The 22,012-nt window shown below is 43.2% G+C and overlaps 1 long non-coding RNA gene across 1 annotated transcript in view; it reads right to left on the bottom strand.

Moving 5' to 3' along the window:
* LOC127007022 (uncharacterized) overlaps positions 1-22,012 on the bottom strand; it is a 129,249-nt gene that overhangs the window by 91,659 nt on the left and 15,578 nt on the right. The window contains exon 2 of the long non-coding RNA XR_007760021.1: positions 15,425-15,504. This is a non-coding gene — a long non-coding RNA (uncharacterized LOC127007022). The remainder of the gene's footprint in view (positions 1-15,424; positions 15,505-22,012) is intronic.

The raw sequence follows: 22,012 nt of genomic DNA, 5'->3' as shown, positions 1-22,012 counted from the left end.
ACGTCAGTGATTTTGTTACGTCATAAAACAGTGAAGAGGTCGTTATAAAAAGGTTAATTTGATAGGCAGGATCTTTTTTGTTTCGAAAAGCTGTTCATGTTGTGAAATGTATAAGTTTCTTTTAAGTCACAATTTTGTCTCTAATTATGCCCTGCCCTCCACTACTTACTCAAGTAGCTAATTAATGGGCCTGTAATTACCTTGTACTTTTTGGGCCTGTCTTTTCTTTCCTTGGTTCTTTTTGTCTCCTTTCTTAAAATCGGTGAATGACAACCTTTTTCCAATCTAGTGACAACTACTTTTGTGAGGAGAGACATATTCAATTTTGTTTTCTTCAGCAGAGTTGGATATATTTTATTTCTATCAGGACTTTATTTATTTTAAAGTGATTTGAGGCTTTAATTTGTCATAAGTGATTTTTTTAAAGTTAGACAATGCACAGCTTTTATTTTATAAGTACATTTGTTGGTGGTGGTGGTGGTGTTAGTACTGGTGTTATTAGTAATTAAGTACCGAGGTTATTAAATACTGAGCTGTTGTATGTATTTGCACAGTTACTGTCGTTGGCTGCCAATACTAGTGTCCGTCCACTTCTTTAATAAAGGTCCAATTTGAAGTCTGATTTTGTGAGCTCTTTTTTTTATTTTGATTTATTTTCATATCTTCTGCATTTCTTTCTGCTGCAACTATTTTTGCCTATCTGCGCTGCATCAAAAATGTTTTCGGGCGTGCTTTGGTCTTTCTTTAACCTGTAAGAGTTCTTTTTTCTCTGAGACTGTGTTTTTAATTTTAAACCAAAACCACTCAAATATTGTTATTAGTATTAATTATTGGGGCGCAAAAGGGGACAACAAATGTAAGTCCTTTTAAGTGATTTTAAAGCGTAGCCAGGCGTCCTCTCGTTGCGTGCATATCTGATAGTTGCATATCTATTAGTTTTGTCGATTTCTCTTTTAATTGGAGCTTAGTTGGCAATTTTCCAGCACCTTAACTTTATTTTCAGTTTCCGATGTTTGAGCTTCATGTTAACGCGCACTCAGGAACCGAGGTGTTCTCCTAGTGTTCTCTACCTGAACATTACTGACTAGGGTTATCTTGGGTCGTTTGTCGAGTTGGTTCAGAAACCATTTGGCAGATAATTTTTCCTTAGAAATTCGGATTCTATATGGGACTCACCTTCTGTACTGGACAGTGTCGCCCAGTCGATATGGGGGGAGGTTAAAGTCTCCCCATCATCGCTGCTTATTATGTATTAACACCGCTGTAACTGCACATTTCAAGATCGATCTCAATCATGATTGGGCCCCCCGGAGGCCTGTAAGATATATATTTAAATTGACTTACTAATGTTTACTGCGCACAAATGTTCAACGGAGAGAGAGAGAGAGAGAGAGAGAGAGAGAGAGAGAGAGAGAGAGAGAGAGAGAGAGAGAGAGAGAGAGAGAGAGAGAAGAGAAGAGAGGAGAAGAGAAGAGAAGAGACGTGAAAAAAGAAGAGAAAAGGGAGAGAAGAGAAAGAGAGACGAGAAAGAGACAAAACGCAACAAAAAGAGAAGGGAAGAGAAGAGGAGAGAGGAGAAGAGAAAGAGAAAGAGAAAGAGAGCGAGAGAGAGAAAGATCAAGAGAGAGAGAGCTTGCGCGGAGGGACTGGCTGGAAAGGTAAGATAAAGACGATAAGAAATGATGGACACGCGCGGGTAGTAGGAGGGAGGGAGAGAGGAAAGGCGGGAGGAAAGGTGAGTTTAAAAGGAGAGAGAAGATGAGGAAGACTTAATTAACAAAGGTGCTGAAGGTCCTCCCCTCGGCCCATCACGCGCGGATTTACAAGGCGGCAGAGTTTTTAGGCGAAGCATCCATCAGAGAAAACATTAATAAGACTCTAGATTAACGGCGCCCACTCCAGATAAGACGGCGCGTTTACCGGAACTTTAAGAGGCGATGCAGATGACAAGGAAAGGTAAGGATGGATAAGGTAATGAAAGGTGAGGTGAAGGGAGGGGATGTGAGGTATAAGGTATGAGGTGGGGTAAGGGAGGGGACAGGAAGGGAAGGGAAAGTAAAGGAAGGGAGAGTAAGGGAAGGGAAGAGAAGGGAATTTAAGGGAAAGGAAAGGAAAGGGAAGGGAAGGGAAGGGAAGGGAAAGAAAAGGGGTTAAAAAGGAAGAGGAATTAGAAAAGGAAGGAAAGAAAAAGAAAGCACTCGGAAGGTAAGGAGAAAAAAGAAAAAGGGAGGAAGGAAGTGAAAGGTAAGGTAAGGTAAGGTAAGGTAAGGTAAGGTAAGGTAAGGTAAGGTAAGATAAGGTAAGATAAAGAAAGCCGGTTACAGATGAAGAGGAAAGGGGGAGGGAAAGAAAGAAAGACGAAGCACTTGCAAGGCACACAGAAGAAGAAAAAAAAGGAAACGGAAGGAAGAGAACGAAGGAAGGAAATGAGGACAAGGGGAAATGAAGACGGAGGCAGAAGGGAAAGAGAGAAAAAATAAAGAAAATGAAGAGAGAGAGAGAGAGAGAGAGAGAGAGAGAGAGAGAGAGAGAGAGAGAGAGAGAGAGAGAGAGAGAGAGAGAGAGAGAGAGAGAGAGAGAGAGAGAGAGAGAGAAACACACTACATAACACAGACAAAACAAAGAACAACAAAACCCCAACACAACCTCCGGACATAAAAATAAACACAGATAAAAACGGACAGACAGACAGGCAGGCAGACAGGTAGGCGAGCAGGTGAGTAACACAACAACACAGCGGACCATGAGGGCGAGGACGTGAGGAAGAAAGGAGAGGATGATGAAGACATAAACAAATCAGGTGGTGGTGAGGAGGAGGAGGAGGAGGAGGAGGAGGAGGAGCCGAGGGAGTCCACTGACCACATCAAAGGGGGAGGCGGCGGGCGAGGAGGAGGTGGGGGTAGAGGTGGTGGGTGAAGGGAAAAGGATCGAAGAGAGAGGGAGAGAGGGAGGGAGAAAGGAAGATGGAGGGAGAGGGAGAAAAGAGAGGAAGAGGGAGAGGAAGTGGGAGAGGAGAGGGAGAGGAGAGGGAGAAGATAGGGAAAGCACGAGAGAGAGAAAGCGAGTGAGAGGGAGAGGGACAGCAAGGAGTATACAAATAAGGTGCTCGATAAACAACCACATCAGAGCATTAACGAGTTTACACCATAGAACTGTACACTCCTATACTGTCCTTCCTCTTCCTTCAAACTGTATATTCTCCACTAAACAACTTCCTCTTCTTCCTACACTTCATCAGAACATTTAACGAACCTACACCTTACAACTTTAACACTCCTACTTCCGTCCATCTTTCCTCTTCTTGCTACACCCTTGATTAAGAAAACGGGGGGAACAGGGAAGGAGAGGAAAAGGGGGTCACAGGATTCATAGCGCTGCGCCTCTCTTCCGCATCGCTCCTCTATCTCCGCGCCCTCCCCAGCCTCCCGTATATCCGTCAGGGCTGCTCCGAGGCGCCACCTGAAGGCCCTCTTGCGGGAGCCTCTGGACTATCGGTAATGTGATCGCCTCCGCCGCGCCGCCCCACCTCGCCTTCCCAAACCCGAGACCGCTTTTTCTTTGGTTATTTATTGTGGCTTATGTGTATGGTTGTTTTTGTTATTTATGGTGTTATTTGTATTAGTATTAATCTTCCGTACCGTTCACTCTGATATTGCTCCGACGCTGCCCAGTTCCATTTCCTTATACCTCCTCTGCCTTGTTTTTTTCTAGCTTCTTCATTGCATATCACTTCCTCCTTTTCCTCTTTCTCCTCCTACTCCTCCTCATCCTCATCCGACTTCTCATCCTTCATCCTTCTCCTATACATTCTCTCTTCTTTCTCGTTATCTTTCCCCATTTCCTTATTCTTGCCTCTTTTTCTCTCTCTTCCTCCTACTTCTCACCCCCTTCTTCTTCCTCCTCCTCTCTCTACATACACCTCTCCCGCTCCAACTCTTCCTCCTCCTCCTAGCTCCTCCTACATCTCATTTTCTTCCTCGTTACCTTATCAACTCTATTATCTCTTCTGTCGTTCGTGTATTTCAACCTTTCCTTTGCTCTCCGGGAAAGGATGGCAATGTTACAAATGTCCGCGTGATAACCTTATGCGACCACGGGTTACATGAAAAAAAAAGGAAGATGGGGTTGAACTGGACACACGGGAAGACTCACCCACACCCACACCCACCCACACCCACACACACACACACACACAAGCACGCACGTTCGCACACACTCACATACTACATACACACACACGCACAACATCGCACACTCGCACACTTGCATACTCGCGGCCCTGGACAAATCGCGTGTGTCAAGTACTTCGTTAAAAGGTTCCAGGACAGTAATTCCCGAGATCAAATGTTAATGAATGACGTCATGCTCATAATCCTCTCCCCGGCAGCAGCTCAGACCTTACATTTTCCGGGCCTCGCAGCGCAGCGGGGAACGGCGAGCGACACGAGGAGGGAAAAAACAGGGAAAAATAAAATGTTAATCTGGAGTTGGCGGATTGTGCTTCTATTTGCGACAACGGAATTACGAAACAACGCAGCAACGCAATAATTCCATGAGATGCTTTGCTTTGTGTGTTTCTCTTTCCATTCCCGCCCACACTACCACCACCACCACGACCACCGCCGCCTCCACCGCCACCACGCCCACCACCACCACCACCAACGCCAACACCAACACCGACACTAACACCTCCACCAACACCATTCCGCATCACCACCACGGCAAAGACAAGAACGCTGCCAAAATCACAAACTGCGGGCGTGTGCGTGTGTGTGTATGTGTGTGTGTGTGTGTGTGTGTGTGTGTGTGTGTGTGTGTGTGTGTGTGTGTGTGTGTGTGTGTGTGTGTGTGTGTAAGGCTTGTGGAGGCAGCCCTGTTTCCGAGATGCTGCTCAAAATTCATGGAAAATCAGAACAGATATTACAGGAGCCCCCGCTTTGTCATGCAGCAGCAGCAGCAAGAGAAGGAGGAGGAGGAGGAGGAGGAGGAAGACAGGTGATGGTAGGTGAGGTGGAAGTGATTATAATGTCCATGAAAAACAATAACAATAAGAATAAGAATAAGAATTAGAACATAAATAAAAACAAGAGTGAAAAAAAGAAAAAAAAAGAAAAAGGGAAATAATAGAAAGAAAAACAAGAATATACATGACAAATAACTACAAACCGTTACAAAAAATATTAAGAAAACGTAAAGTGACGATGGAAATTATGATGACGATGACAACGACTGTAGATAGAAAAAAAAAAACGTTCAAGAGTAACAGACGACAAAATGAATCTGCGACGAACTGAACTGAAGCTAAACTCGATCATTCTTCCGGGAACCTCCTTTTGATTCTCTGAGCAGAAAATAATAATAATGAATCGTGTTGGTTTGTTAGGGTTCTGGTAGTGATGGTGGTGGTGGTTGAGAGGCTGTTGTTTTTGTTGTTGTTGTTGTTTAGGTTAAGGGCAACGTACGGAGTGATTTTTTTTTTTTAGCAGAAAATAATAATAATGAATCGTGTTGGTTTCGTTAGGGTTCTGGTAGTGATGGTGGTGGTGGTTGAGAGGCTGTTGTTGTTGTTGTTGTTGTTAATGGCAGCGTACGAAGTGATTTTATTTTCCTTTTGTCAATTTCCGTCCATCCGTCCGTGGTCAGTACCATAAAAAGCACATAATAACCACTAAGAACCCCTCTAATTGCCTTTAACCAGTATAGAAGCATTCATTACTTTGTATTATCGCCATCCCTCTATACCTCATGTCAATCTCATGTTCAGTATAAAAAAAACATAGAACAGCCACTAAGAACCACCATGATTCCATTTGATCAGTATAGAAGCATTCAATACTTTATAAGCATCGCCAACCCTCTATACTTCTTGTCAATCTCATGTTCAGTATAAAAAAAAAACAGAACAGCCACTAAAAAACATTATGATTCCCTTTGATTAGTATAGAAGCATTCAATACTTTATAGCCATCGCCAACCTTCTATTGTCAGTCTCGTATTCCCTCGACAAATCAAAGCAAAGAATAACCACTAAGAACCGCTATGATTCCCTTTGGCATGTATAGAAGCATTCAGTGCTTAATAAGCCTCGCCAACCCTCTATTCTATTTGTCAATCTCATGTTCGGTATATAAATAAAACCATAAAAAGACCACTAAGACCCACCTAATTCCCTCTGACTAGCAGAGACGCATTTAGTACTTTATAAGCCTCGCCAACCCTCTATACCTTTTGTCAATCTCAAGTTCGCTATATAAATAAAACCACAAAATGACAACTAAGACCCAACCTAATTCCCTTTGACTAGCAGAGACGCATTTAGTACTTTATAAGCCTCGCCAACCCTCTATACCTTTTGTCAAGCTCATGGCCGTGATTAAATAAAACCACAAAATGACCAATAAAACCCACACTGATTCCCTTTAGCCAGCATAAGAACATCTAGTACTTTATAAGCATCGCCGACCCTCCACGCCTCAGTACATCAGCGGATTCGCCCAAAGGTTGACTCGGTCCGATTCAGTCAGCCCACAGACCGGGATTTACGGCCGTTCAAAAGTGGCCGACCTTGCCGTGAACGGGAAGGTAATTAACGAACCTAACGAGGTGAGAACGCAGCGTGAACTTTACTGGAGATAGATAGATAGATAGATAGATAGATAGATAGATAGATAGATAGATAGATAGATAGTTAGAGGGAGAGAGAGGGATTAGAGGGAAATGAAATACAGGAAGAGAAGAGAAAAAAAAATAACAGGAGGGAAAATATAAGAAAGAAAAACGAAATCAGAAAAAAAGAGAAAATGATAGGAAAGAACACGAGGAAAAACAAAAAAATATGAAATACCAAAAAAAAAGTGGGTGTGGGTGTGGATATGGGTGTGTGAGGGGGTAGGAGGAGCTTGTGTGGGTGTGGTGTGGGTATGGGTGTGTGGGGGGTACGGGGAGCTTGTGTGGGTGTGGTGTGGGTATGGGTGTGTGAGGGGGTAGGGGGAGCTTGTGTGGGTGTGGTGTGGGTATGGGTGTTTGGGGGGGTAGGGGGAGCTTGTGTGGGTGTGGTGTGGGTATGGGTGTGTGTGGGGGTAGGGGGAGCTTGTGTGGGTGTGGTGTGGGTATGGGTGTGTGGGGGGGTAGGGGGAGCTTGTGTGGGTGTGGTGTGGGTATGGGTGTGTGGGGGTAGGGGGAGCTTGTGTGTGTGTGTGTGTGTGTGTGTTTAATTAGAGGGGAGGCGCGCTGAGTGCCGACATGGAGCACACTGAGGATGGCGATGGTGGGACACAGGCGGAGAGGAACACAGAGCAGGCGGGAGAAAAGAAAAGGGAGAAAGAAAATCAGATAAAAATGATGAGCTTGTCAGATGCATTGTGCGGGCGCTGCATGCAAGATCTGGATCATGAAAGGTTTTTTTTTTTTTGTTGTTGTTGTTGTTGTTGTTGTGTGTTCTCTCTCCCTCGTTGTTGTTGGCTAAGTGAAAAGGGAAAAGCATTTCAGACGCACACAATGTAGGTCTCCATAAGTGCTCCAGTCATCGAGGCCTTCACTCAGGACGACGATGACAAAGATAGCGGCGGTGATGACAAAAGATGACAACAAAAGCGATAACATGAAGTATATAAGAAATCATCTACTATACGATACCACAATTACGTTGTAGGTGTACCGCAACAATACTCTGAGTGACAGAGGAAGGCAGGCGGTTTCACAGTTTCCAGATGAAAGGGATGAAAGAATGTATAGTGGTTAACTCATGCATTAGGAAGTTGGACAGCACAGGGATGAGCTAGAGTAGAAAGGCTTGTATAGCGAGGCCGCGGAGAGGGTGGAGGTTTGAAGTTAGCAAGTTGAGAAGACTATAGGAAAGGGTAATCAAGGCGAAATTGCTTTTGTAAGGGTTTTTTTTGTGTGTGGTTGTATCCTTTACTTCAATACACTTACTTTAAATCGTGAGTGTTGCTGTCTTTGGTCTGTGTACCTTTTTAACCTCCACAACACACATTATGCAACAATCAATTTCCCGCTTCAGTTTCTTCCTCCGCACACTGTATAAACAAAAACAAGTGTGCTGCTATTTCACCATGCAGTGTTTTCAGTGTCTGGCTGTTGCAACACTTTGTATTTCCTGTGTTCCCGCCCCGTAAATTCTCTCACATTGTAGCGGTCAGAATCAGTTCATGAAAACGGTGTTGTCACAAAGTGCTTTTTCACCTTTTTTGAAAGCATGTCGTGCAACTTGTTAATTGAATTGCAGTCTTTTTGAAAAATATTGACAAATCGGAACATTTTTTCTCGATAAAACAGATTATAAGTCATTAGTTCTTTTGTTTGCTTTTATTTCGGAATGTTGATGTAGAGAGGGTTCGACAGTCCAACACAAGAGTCACTGTAAGCCTTAAAGCAAACTCTATGCTCCACAATGATCCGTTACTTCTACTAAAGAGATCTCCTGTGTAGTTTCCTAAAAATTCCTCCCTCTTATGTCAACGCCAAACACAATACAGGGAATCTTCACCATATTTTGTGTTTGGTTAGGGAGCTTACGAACTTGCTGCGCTGGACTGTAAAACTGGCCCGTAGTGTGAGCAGACCGGCGCAGCGCAACACATCAGCGAGGTGCTCTTGGAAGTGAATCTGTCAACACTCACACACACTCTACACACCATACTGTCCAACTCCCTAATGCAATAAATACCCAGCGTCGTCATTCATTCATCTCTATCAGTGGCAAAGTCAGATACAGCTTTCCTTCTTTTGTATTTGCTATTTCATAAACTTTACTTCACTCAGCGAGCATCAAGGCAACTCTATAACTAAATTTGATCAATTATCCTGCCCTGCATCTTTTCATATATTCTTTCATTACGGAGCAGCTGCTTCTTACATTCCTGAATATTCAGTTTTCCCTTTGTTCAGCTTCCTGCACTATCAAAAATAAAACTATTTTTAACATGTTTTTGGAAGGTATTATAGTTTATCCACAATCACCGACTTTTCCCTTTTGACTTTTTGCACTTTTTCATTACATGTTTTTGCCTTTCGTCTGTTTCCTGCACCGTAATTTTTTTTTTTTTTTTTTTTTTTTTTTTTTTTTGAGGAGAGCTTATCCACATTCACAGATCTCTTCTCTGGAACCTCGGGTGAAGGCTGTTGCGCACCTCTCTATGTATACCCGCGCCATCCACCTCCTTCACCCGGCCATGCTATAACGTTGACAGCGGAGCGTCGCCTGTCTCAATTAAAAGCTCCGGGAATGTTGACAATGTTACAAAGGCTGACGCGTGACGCTTCAACGAGACACTAGAGGTTCGGTAAGCCACTCCATTGGTACAGATTAATGAGAGAGAGAGAGAGAGAGAGAGAGAGAGAGAGAGAGAGAGAGAGAGAGAGAGAGAGAGAGAGAGAGAGAGAGAGAGAGAGAGAGAGAGAGAGAGAGAGAGAGAGAGAGAGAGAGAGAGAGAGAACACCTAACCATCATTCTCCCAAGCCACTCTTCTCTACCTCATCAATCTTATCTGAGCATTATTTACATCTATCATCATCATCATCATCATCTGTTCCTTCTCCATCCTTTCCAGTTAACTTATGTATGTTCATCAATATTATCATCACTGTCAAAATCATCATCATCATCATTTTAATCATCTGTTCTTTCTTCATCTTTTTTCCAATTATCTTCCGTCTATGTTCTTTCCTCATCCTCCCCTTGTTTCCCGTCTTCGTAACTTTCTTTTCTTTTTCTATACATATTATTTTATACTTATAGTTTTATATCTATATTGTTTTATACTCTTCGTTATGTCTTATCTAGTATTCTTTTATTATATCTATGTTGGTATGTTCAATTATACAGGAAGGTGAGTTCTGTCAAACCCTCCATCAGTTATACAGGACGAGTTCTGTCAAATTATCTATCAATTATACAGGGCGAGTTCTGTCAAATCCTCCATCAATTATACAGGGCGAGTTGTCAAACCCTCCATCAATTATACAGGGCGAGTTCTGTCAAACCCTCCATCAATTATACAGGGCGAGTTCTGTCAAACCCTCCATCAATTATACAGGGCGAGTTCTGTCAAACCCTCCATCAATTATACAGGGCGAGTACTGTCAAACCCTCCATCAATTATACAGGGCGAGTTCTGTCAAATTATCCATCAATTATACAGGGCGAGTTCTGTCAAATCCTCCATCAATTATACAGGACGAGTTCTGTCAAATTATCCATCAATTATACAGGACGAGTTCTGTCAAATTATCCATCAATTATACAGGGCGAGTTCTGTCAAATCCTCCATCAATTATACAGGGCGAGTTCTGTCAAATTATCCATAAATTATACAGGGCAAGTTCTGTCAAATCCTCCATCAATTATACAGGGCGAGTTCTGTCAAATCCTCCATCAATTATACAGGGCGAGTTCTGTCAAACCCTCCGTCAATTATACAAGGCGAGTTCTGTCAAATCCTCCATCAATTATACAGGAAGAGTTGTCAATTTCTCCATCAATTATACGGGGCGAGTTCTGTCAAACCCTCCGTCAGTTATACAAGGCGAGTTCTGTCAAATCCTCCATCAATTATACAGGGCGAGTTCTGTCAAATCCTCCATCAATTATACAGGAAGAGTTGTCAATTTTTCCATCAATTATACGGGGCGAGTTCTGTCAAACCCTCCATCAGTTATACAGGAAGAGTTGTCAATTTCTCCGTCAATTATACAAGGCAAGTTCTGTCAAATCCTCCATCAATTATACAGGAAGAGTTGTCAATTTTTCCATCAATTATACGGGGCGAGTTCTGTCAAATCCTCCATCAATTATACAGGAAGAGTTGTCAATTTTTCCATCAATTATACGGGGCGAGTTCTGTCAAATCCTCCATCAATTATACAGGAAGAGTTGTCAATTTCTCCGTCAATTATACAAGGCGAGTTCTGTCAAATCCTCCATCAATTATACAGGAAGAGTTGTCAATTTCACCATCAATTATACAGGGCGACTTCTGTCAAACCCTCCATCAGTTATACAGGAAGAGTTGTCAATTTCTCCATCAGTTATACAGGAAGAGTTGTCAATTTCTCCATCAGTTATACAGGAAGAGTTGTCAATTTCTCCATCAGTTATACAAGGCGAGTTCTGTCAAACCCTCCATCAATTATACAGGGAGAGTTGTCAATTTCTTCATCAATTATACAGGGCGAGTTCTGTCAAACCCTCCATCAATTATACAGGGAGAGTTGTCAATTTCTTCATCAATTATACAGGGCGAGTTCTGTCAAACCCTCCATCAGTTATACAGGGCGAGTTCTGTCAAATCCTCCATCAATTATACAGGGCGAGTTTTGTCAGATCCTCCATCAATTATACAGGGCGAGTTCTGTCAAATCCTCCATCAATTATATAGGGCGAGTTTTGTCAAACCCTCCATCAATTATACAGGGCGTTCTGTCAAATCCTACATCAATTATACAGGGCGAGTTCTGTCAAATCCTCCATCAATTATACAGGGAGAGTTGTCAATTTCTTCATCAATTATACAGGGCGAGTTCTGTCAAACCCTCCATCAATTATCATTACGCCTCGTTAGTCTGAACCACACCTGTCCTTTTTGTTCCCTTAATTAAACCACCTGCATACCTTTAGCCTCGTTCATTTCCTAATCCACGATGCACTTTTATTGTCCTCTCGCTTCCATTATTCTCTCTAATATCCCCTTTGAGTGCGCCTAAATTCGCAATCAAAGACCTCCTCCATCAAGGCTTCAGTTTCCGCCTTCATAAGACAGTCATTATAACGTGCTCGTCCTCTTTTCTTTAAAGGGGTTCTCTAAGCAGCGGTGTTTGCCTGAAGCACTCCATCGTCTACCTACCTACTACCTGGAGCCTTTTGTTAGTCTTTTTTAATCTCAGCTACAAGCCTCTCAGCACCACCCAACCGGCCTCTTGCAGACTCCTTACGTTCTTATGTTCTTGTGTTCTTCTTACATTACCACTACCGACACCACTACCACTAACCATTTTGTAGTGCCGCAATACCACAACCAGTACCGTAGCCAATGTCATTTCACCATCATTAACCATCACGGTAAACGAGAATCTTCAATCAACACCACCACCACCATAACCATTACCTCTAACTGTCATCACTACCTCTACCAAAAACCTCAACCACTAACTCCATCACGCTGTCACCACAAAGGTCCTCAGCATCACCTGCACCAACATCATCACCACCAAAATGACGCTCGTACTTATTTTTACAGTAAAGGAAACAGCTCAAGGGCAAAAAAAAGTTAAGGAAAATAAAAAAATAAAGCCCAATGATCACTGCTTCTATAAGAGTAACAAAGAGTGGCCAAAAGTGAGGTCAATTTCTCTACTAAAATCATCACCTCCACTACCATCACCACCATCATCACCACCACCAAAATACTACCACACTCATAATACACCATCACACCATCACCACCACGCCCATAAACCACCACCACAACCACCACCAGTATCATCAAGCCATCACCACCACCAATACCACCTCGCCACTCAATGTTCCAGTCACTCCCGCGCCGCTAATCAAGAGTGAAGATCGCCCTTGCTTCATTACAGAGGGAGATAGCGGGAAGGGATCACGGAGGGGCGGGGTAGAGGAGGGAGGGAGAGGGAGAGGGGAGAAGGGAGGAAGGGAGGAGGGAGACAGTAAGACTAAGGGAAGAGGGAGAGAAATTTGGGAGCAAGGGAAGAGGGATATATGTGAGGGGAGGAGGAGGAAGAGGAGAAGGAGAAATAGGCTGAAGAATGTTGGGAGAAAGAAAAGCAGAGAAGGGAGGAAAAGGGTATTAACAGTAGTAGTAATAGAAGAAGAAGAGGAGGAGAACGAAGAGGAGGTGAAGGACGAAGAGGGGAAATAGGCAGGAGAGAAGGAGGTAGGGAGTAAGATAAAAAGATAAAAAAGGAAGAGAAAAGATAATCATTAGTAAGAAGAGAAGGAGAAGGAGGAGGACGCATAGGAGGAACAAGAAGAAGAGAAGGTCAGTGGAGGAAGAGAAAAGAGAATGAACAAAAATGTATTAATATTATCTGTAGAAGGAGGAGAAGGAGGAGGAGGAGGAGGAGAAGGACGAGTAAGAAGGAGAGAAGGTAGGAAGTAAGAGAAGAAGAGAAATCGAAAAAAAAAAAAGAAGAGTATCGATAGCAAGATAAGGAGGCGAAGGAAGAGAAGGAGGAGGAGGAGGAGGAGGCAGAGGAGGAGGGATCAAGTGAAGTAAGAAGAGGGAACGAAAACAGATTCTCGAAGGTCTTATACTCTGATAGGATATAAACTTGAGACCAAATAATCTCTCGCGGGCTTCTCAACTTGGGAAGTGGGAGGCTTGAAACTTCCAGAGCTCGATCGGATAAAAAAAAAAGCGTATCTCGGAAATTAAAACAGCGTAGGTGATGATTCCCCCGTCTCTTATTGCTCCTTGGATGTCATTTCCGTAGGTTTATAAGGGCTCTTGACGATCGTTGAGAGTATTATAGGCAACAGAAAGGACAGATCTAGCTTTCCTTCCTTACTCAGCTGTTTCTCTTACTTTCCCCCGTCATTTATTGCTTCTTGGATGCCATTTCCGTAGGTGTGTGAAGCCCTTGACACGCGCTGAGGATATGGTAGGTACTCGCGAAGGAAGGACAGGTCTCGATATCCTTCCCCACGCTTCTGCAGGCCTCTTTTCTCTTCCTCGGTCACTTACTGTTTCTTGGATGTTCTTTTCGTAGGTGTGTGAGGGCCCTTGACACGCCCCGAGGTATGGTATTTACAGAAAGCAGAAAGGAATATCTCGCTCTCCTTCCAGACTCTCCTGCCTCTGTTCTCTTCCTCGATCACTTACTGTTTCTGGAATGTCCTTTTCGTAGGTATGTGAGGGTCCTTGACACGCCCCGAGGTATGGTATTTATAGGAAGCAGAAAGGAATGTCTCGCTCTCCTTCCAGACTCTCCTGCCTCTTTTCTCTTCCTCGATCACTTACTGTTTCTGGAATGTCCTTTTCGTAGGTGTGTGAGGGCCCTTGACACGCCCCGAGGTATGGTATTTACAGAAAGCAGAAAGGAATATCTCCTTCCTCCTTATGTCCTTTCAAGGTGTGTGAGGGCCTTGACATCGCCCCGAGTGTATGGTTATTTACAAGCAGAAAGGAATATCTCTCTCTCCTTCCAGACTCTCCTGCCTCTTGTCTCTTCCTCTCTCTTCCTCGATCACTTACTGTTTCTGGAATGTCCTTTTCGTATGGTATTTACAGAAAGCAGAAAGGAATATCTCGCTCTCCTTCCAGACTCTCCTGCCTCTTTTATATCTTCCTCGGTCACTTATTGCTTCGTGCTGTATGACGAACTGACCGCGTGTCGAGGGTCTATTAGGAAGCAAAAAGAACACGTCTCTCTCTCTCCCTTCTTACTTTCCATCCTGTCTCTTCTGTTGTATATACTGGTGCACTACGGATAATGTCACTCTTCTTCGCTGTACCCTGTGCCATCCTCTTTCTTCTTTGCTCTACCCTGTGTCATCCTCTTCTTCTTCCACCCCTGTCCCCTCCTCTTCTTCTTCGCCTTACCTCCAATCCTTCTTCGCTCTTCCTCTTCTCACCTTCTCCCTTCTTCTCTACCTTTCTTCTTCCTCTTCACCGTCCTCTATCCCCTTCTTTGCTCTCTTCTCTCTCGTCCCTTTCTTCTTCATCCTCTTCGTGTCATCCTCTTCTTTGCTGTACCCTGTGTCATCCTCTTCTTTGCTGTACCCTGTGTCATCCTCTTCTTTGCTCTACCCAATGTCATCCACTTCTTTGCTCTACCTTTCTGTACGGTGGCTCGAACGATTTGCTCAAACAAGATGAGCATGGTAAGAACTGAATCGAATTTTACAGAAGTACGAAATATTTTTTAGAGATCGAATTAGAGTAAACGACAAATTACCAAATACAGACAGCTCCTGATCTAGGTTCGAATGACTGAAAAAATAAATGAATATAACTCCCGGTTGCTTCATGTTCCTACTGTTCACGACAACCAATCATGACTAAAAGGTCTGCTCATTATAGTGTAGTCATGCGTGATATTAGTGATGAAGTAGGAAAAAAAAAACGCTGAAGAAACAACGGCGGAGGATCATGCAAAACGCGACATGAAAGAGAACAGCCTAGAGAACCATGCTGAAAACTATCTACGTTTTTTTAATTTTTTTTACAGCAAAGGAGACAGCACAAGGGCACAAAAAAAGGAAACAACAATGAAAAAAAAAAAGCCCGCTACTCGCTGCTCCTGTAAAGAATCCGAAGAGGTGGCCGAAAGAGCAGTCAATTACGTGAGATATTACTATGATTATTATTACTATTATTATTTTTAGCGGTAAGCAATAATCAAAATACTAATAAGTTTCACAATACATAATCATTTTACATACCTCAGCTCCATTTTCCAGACCAGTGTCCCTCCTGTGATGCGTACTGATCGGAGGGCCGCGTACAGACTGGTGAGCACAGCCTGGTGACAAAAGGAAAGAGTGTAAGTACGGAGTAGACTGCTGGGCGCCGATGATAAGCCTTCCCGTCCCCTCCCCTGACACACACACACACACACACACACACACACACGTTCTCTCTCTCTCTCTCTCTCTCTCTCTCTCTCTCTCTCTCTCTGTATTTTCTTCTGTCTCTTTCTCTTTCTTTTTCTTCCTTTCTTCTCTCTCTCTGTATTTCTTCTTCTTCTTTCTTTCTCTCTCTCTCTCTCTCTCTCTCTCTCTCTCTGAAAACATAACAGATCTCAACCATCGTTCATACAACACTAATCTATTGCTTATTATTATCATTTTTGTTATTGAAAGTGTTATTTAGTGGCGACGTAGTTTGTGTAAATAGGACAATCTGCATTTTTATTCTGCCTCTGCACTAACGCGCGTATAAAGTAACGTAGCAGCGAATATGTTCCCTAAGCGAGAATTCTACAAAATCATCACCTGCAGGAAATCTGATAACGATGAACGGGAAAATGGAGAAAAAATGACCGAAAAATGAAAAGTTGAAAAAATATTAAATGTGCTAATTTTAGAGAGCCATGTCATCAACTGCCGCGGTGAAATATAAATGTGAATTGTTGAACGAATTTTAAAGATTTAAATGTGTAAAAACTATTAAATGGCTAAGCAGATTACTGTATAAAAAAAAACGCAAAATTTTTATATAGTTTTTAGATGTATATCCTTAAAAATATACAAGAAACTAAGAAGAAATAAGAGTAAAGTTATTATGCAAGTGATGAAAAACTAATGTCTTCTAATTTATCTCAATGTATCAACAGTCTGTCGGGGAGAGTAAAATATAATGTCATAAAACAGAAAAGGAAATCTCCACAAACAAGATCATTTAATTGCTCTCCCTGCAGGTGAAGATTACAATTATTTATGTCAAAAGCTAAAATGGGACGTTTTGATGACAGCAAATGTTGAGAATATCAGAGCACACAAAATAAAATTATACAAGACTGCATATATATAACTAAACACACACACACACACACACAACACCTACTAGCGTCGTCACCCCCTCCGTGCCCTCCCATCGCCTCGCCTTTATTTACTACTATCACGGCGATTATTCCTGCTCCCTCGCGTGGTGGTCGCGTGGCCCAGCGAAAGGCAAATTTAGCGTGGAGGGTTTGGCAGAGCGGCGCGGCGTGTCCGAGGCTTGCCGCGGCTGCATTGTCATCGCCGCCACCACTAACAACAACAACAACAACAACCAAACAGCAACACCCACCATGCCGCCTCCCCGCCAAGCCTGGTAGCCAACATTCCTGCTCGTGACACATCAGATATTTTGTTTGTCTGCTGTGGATGACGTGATCGGCCTGAATAAGATGATGTAACAAAGTGCGTCCATCTGTGTCTTAGGCTCACGTGTGCGTCTCTTGATGTACTTCAACTTTTATTTCACTGTAGGATGTTGTGCTTCCTCAAAATAAGATGATGTGACAAAGTGCGTCCATCTGCGTCTTAGGCTCACGTGTGCGTCTCTTTGGTGTACTTCAACTTTTATTTTCATGGACGTATATTGTGGTTCCTCAAAGAATATATATCTTCACGACTCAAAGAAACATACGCAACTATTCCCAGCGAAGAGTAACACGCATTCCTTCACTTAATCTTAATCTTACACCCATAACGGTAAATGTGGTCACGCCAGCACTGCACCGAAAGAGGGAAGAAAAGGTTTTAAAGGGACAGAAACTACAGAAGAAGAAAAAAGAAAAACAGTATTAAGATAAACACCGAAAAGAAACCAGGAAAAGGAGAGACAAAAATCAAAATAATACATTCCAAACCTCACGTATCAGTTAAAAAAAAAAATGTACACTAAAACATGACAGCAGCGGATTTAAAGGGACAGAAACCAGAGAGAAAATAAAAATAAAAACAGTAATAAAATAAACACCGAAAAGGAACCAGGCAAGGAGGCAAAAAAAAATACCAAACATCACGAATCCAAAAAAACAAAGAAAGAAAAAAACACTGGACTAAAACATGAAAGCAATGATTCTAAAGCGACAGAAATCACAGCGAACAGAAAAAAGAAAAACATTATTAATTAAGGTCAACACCGAAATGAAAGCAGGAAAAGAAGCGGCCAAAAAAACAAAAGAAAATACCAAACCTAACATATAAAAAAACAAATGAAAGAAAAAGCCTCCAACCAGCAATAACATCAATACAAAACCGATCCAGGAAAACGACGCGACAAAAACAAAACAAAACAATAGCAAACCTCACAGATCCATAAAAAAGGGAAAGAAAAACAGCAAAACACCTCTTAAAACCGTTTCCAGTGTCTGCGCATTTTCCAGGGCTTGCCTGGACCACCACCACCACCACCACCATCTCCGTGCGAAAAACAAACCAACTCTTTTCAGCGCGCTTAATTTATCCCCCGGCGGCCCCGTAATAGGCATTTGGCTATAAAGGTGAGAACAACTCCAGTGACAATAACCGTGTGGGTGACCAGCGTATCGAGAACGTGTCGCCCGCTCCCTGCTGTGCTGACCCCCTGCTGATAGTGCCCGCGAGGAGGAGGAGGAGGAGGAGGAGAGCGATGACGACTACAAAGACGACGAAGTTGAGGACGAGGAGAGCAAGGAAGAGGAAGATGTAGAAAAGAGAAAGGAAAAAGAACAGAATAAGAAAAGTTAGAACAAGAAAAGAAGAAAACAGGAAAAGGAAGGAGAAGCAGGAGTAGTAATAGTAGTAGTAGCAGTAGTAGTAGTAGTAGCAGTAGTAGTAGGAGGAGGAGGAGGAGGAAACATGGAAACCGATGACGAGAATGCAGCAGAAAGCCTGAAGGCTCATTACTAGGCTGCCTGCGTTCAGTGATTCAATCAATCCGTTAGGAGGAGGATGGAGGAAGGATTAAAGCACTTGAGAATCTATACTAGACTGTTCAGTTCACTCCCGACACACATGGCTTCCCACACCAAGATGTTACAGCTTCAGAGGCTGCAGAACAAAGCGCTGAGATTTGCCACCGGACAGAAATACCCGTACACGGAAAACAGCAGCGCAACACCGCAGACTCGGAGTACAACTAATCAGCACAAGGCTACGGGAGGCCGCCGGAAAGATATGGGAGAAACTAGACCAGCAAGACGACGTGAACTACACCCACGTCAAGGAGGAGAAGGAGGAGGAGGAGGAGCAATATTACAAGGCAGCACGAACTTGGTCCATCCCTAGTTTCCGCGCAGCTTGAAGTCACAACGAGAACAACCGCCCACACATCACTTCACACAAGTGACGCCATAGCTTAGCTTATCTCTCTACACACAAAAAATTCAAACACACACACCCCCAGCACGCCGGGGGTATACAAATAAGGTGCCCGATAAACAATAATTACACCAGAACAACTAACGAACCTACACCATACAATTGTACACTCCTACTGTCTTTCCTATTCCCCACCTGCACCTCACCACTAACCCACTTCCTCCTCGTACTATACCCTTGATTAAAAAAAAAATAGAAGAACAAGAAAAAGAAACAAAAGAAAAAAATAAAGAAAGGAAAAAAAGCAGGAGAGGAGGAGCACAGAGAAAGAAAAGGAAGTAGAGCAGAATAAGAAAACAAGAATAACAAAAAAACATGCAAGAAAAGAAAAAAGAAAAGGAAGAAGCAGGAGGAGGAGGAGGAGAAAGAGGAGGAGGAGGAGATATGAATACTCTTAATATCCACGGCTTGGTCTCACAAATAGTGGTAAGTTCTTAAGTTTTATGGGGAATTATAGTTTGAGAGAGAGAGAGAGAGAGAGAGAGAACGAAAATGCATTTTTAATTATGGTTATAAAAATGCACTTTCGTCAGAAGCTCTCTCTCTCTCTCTCTCTCTCTCTCTCTCACACACACACACACACACACACACACACACACACCTGAGAGAGAGAGAGAGAGAGAGAGAGAGAGAGAGAGAGAGAGAGAGAGAGAGAGAGAGAGAGAGAGAGAGAGAGAGAGAGAGCAGACAAAAGTGCAGTTTTACGACTAGAATTACTGCACTGCACTGCATATATATTTTCAGAATCCGTGACACAGAGAAATCCGCTTTGCCTGATAAATTTTAACCCACACACACACACACACACACACACATACACACAAACAAACACATACCCCCCCACTCACATACACACACACACACACACACACACACACACACACACACACACACACACACACACACACACACACACACACATACACACAGAAATCAATACACCCCCTCCCCCCCCCACACACACACAAACATTTTCATTACTCAGTCCCTTTAAATACACCTGCTCGCCCTCTCGCCCCGCTGCCCAGGTAATGCATATTCAAGACACCCGACGCTCCCGTGCGGCAGATTAACGGAGCACAAAAACCGCAGCCCCGCGTCAGTCACCTCGGCTGACGCAACAGACAAATTAACTTCGGACTTTTGGCACGCCGCCTTGAAGCGCAGCGTGTGTCTCGGCCCTTAAATAAAGCGGAGTAGAAGCAGCGTGCGACTAAAAAAGGAAACGCAGACGAAAGAAGAGACAGTGACAAAACAAGCTGTGAAATCAGGGACGGAAAGGGAGCGGGGGTTAAATGGGGAAGGCGGTGGATAACAGGCGAAGTGAAGATGCGTAGAATGACAGTGTGAAAAGGTGAGTGGCGTGTAAATAAGGGATGAAAATGACGACTTGGGGGATGAGAGGAAAGAGAAAACAGACGATTGAATTGCTGCGGAGATAAATAGGGGAGGCGGTGGATAACAGAGGCGAGAAAAAGCATGTGATGGGCGTGTAAATATGGCGAGAAATGGCGACTTGGGTGATAAGATGAAAGAGAAAATAATAAGACGATGGAAATGTTGCTTTTAAGAAGAAAGGGAGCGGGGGTTATATAGGGAAAACGTAGGACAACAGAGGCGAAGTGGAGATGCATAGAGTGGCGGTGTGAAAATGTGAGTGGCGTGTAAATATGGCGAGAAATGGCGACTTCAGGGAGGAGAGGAAAGAGCAAATAGACGATTGAAATGCTGCGAAGAAAGGGAGCGGAGATGAATAGGGAAGGCGGTGGATAACAGAGGCGAGAAAGAGCATGTGAGTGGCGTTTAAATATGCAGAGAAATGACAACTTGGGTGATGAGAGAAAGAGAAGATAATTAGACGATTGAAATGTTGCGTTTAAGTAGAAAGGGAGCGGGGGTTAAAACAGGGAAGGCGGTGGATAACGGAGACGAGAAAGAGCATGTGCTTGGCGTGGAAATATGGGAATGAAAATGGCAACTTCGGGGATGAGAGGATAGAGAAATAAATTAGACGATTGAAATGCTGCGTGTAAGAAGAAAGGGAGTTGAGGTTTAATTAGGAAAGCGGTGTATTACAAAGACGAAGTGAAGATGTAAAGAATAGCAGTGTGAGCATGTGATTGGCGTGTAAACATGGAGATGAAAAAGACAATTTGCGTGATGAGAGGAAAGATAAAATAATTAGACGATTGAAATGCAGCGTTTAAGAAGAAAGGAAGTGGAGTTTAAAATAGCGAAAGCGGTGGATAACAGACAAAAGGGGGGAGCAAAGAGTGGTAGTGTGAACATGTGACTGGCGTTCAAATATTGGGAGAAATGACGACTTTGTGGGATAAGAGAAAAGAGAGACCATTAGACCAGTGAAATGTTACGTTAAGGAGCATAAAGTGTAGTACAATGGAGCATATGAGGATGGGGGATATATGCTACAGATTTTAAATGCCCAGAAGAACCGAGATGACCTATGAACTATTTAAACCGTGTGTGAATGAGAGAGAGCTAGAGAGAGGGACGTAGTGGGGAGAGAGAAACAAAAGGATGGATATAGGCTATGTTAGAAAATGTTACAGATTATGATGAATGAAAGAAGAAAGAAGAGGAAACACGAGAAAAATAGTTATGCAGTGATGAAAGAATGTGTGCGTAGGAGAGAGAGAGAGAGAGAGAGAGAGAGAGAGAGAGAGAGAGAGAGAGAGAGAGAGAGAGAGAGAGAGAGAGAGAGAGAGAGAGAGAGACTACAGATTACGATGAATGGAAGAAAGACGAGGAAGGACGAGAAAATACTAATGAAATGATGAATGTGTGCGTAGGAGAGAGAGAGAGAGAGAGAGAGAGAGAGAGAGAGAGAGAGAGAGAGAGCGCAATAGAGGGGAGGGTGGTAGGGCGCATGCAGTGTATCTAGTGTTGAGTCACGGCCCAACGCACATCTTGATAAGGGGGGAGGTGAGGAAAGATTTAGCGAGCCTTGTGACCCGCCGAAAATAATGTTCATATACCATCCGGCGATACAATCAGGGCCCAGAGGAAGTAAATAAAAGCGATTGTTCAGAGGGGTGAGAATTATGACCACCACCCACGCGAGCATCCTTTGACCCGACACCTTTCATCTTTACAAAGCAGATGGTTCGGTCCGTTCGCATAATCAGGTAAATTAAGATGTGTATAAATGGAAGTCTC

This window comes from Eriocheir sinensis, chromosome 34 (genome assembly GCF_024679095.1).
Source record: "Eriocheir sinensis breed Jianghai 21 chromosome 34, ASM2467909v1, whole genome shotgun sequence".
NCBI classification, from domain to species: domain Eukaryota; kingdom Metazoa; phylum Arthropoda; class Malacostraca; order Decapoda; family Varunidae; genus Eriocheir; species Eriocheir sinensis.
The sequence above is the reverse complement of the archived record's forward strand: the minus strand, read 5'-3'. Positions and strand labels throughout refer to the sequence as shown.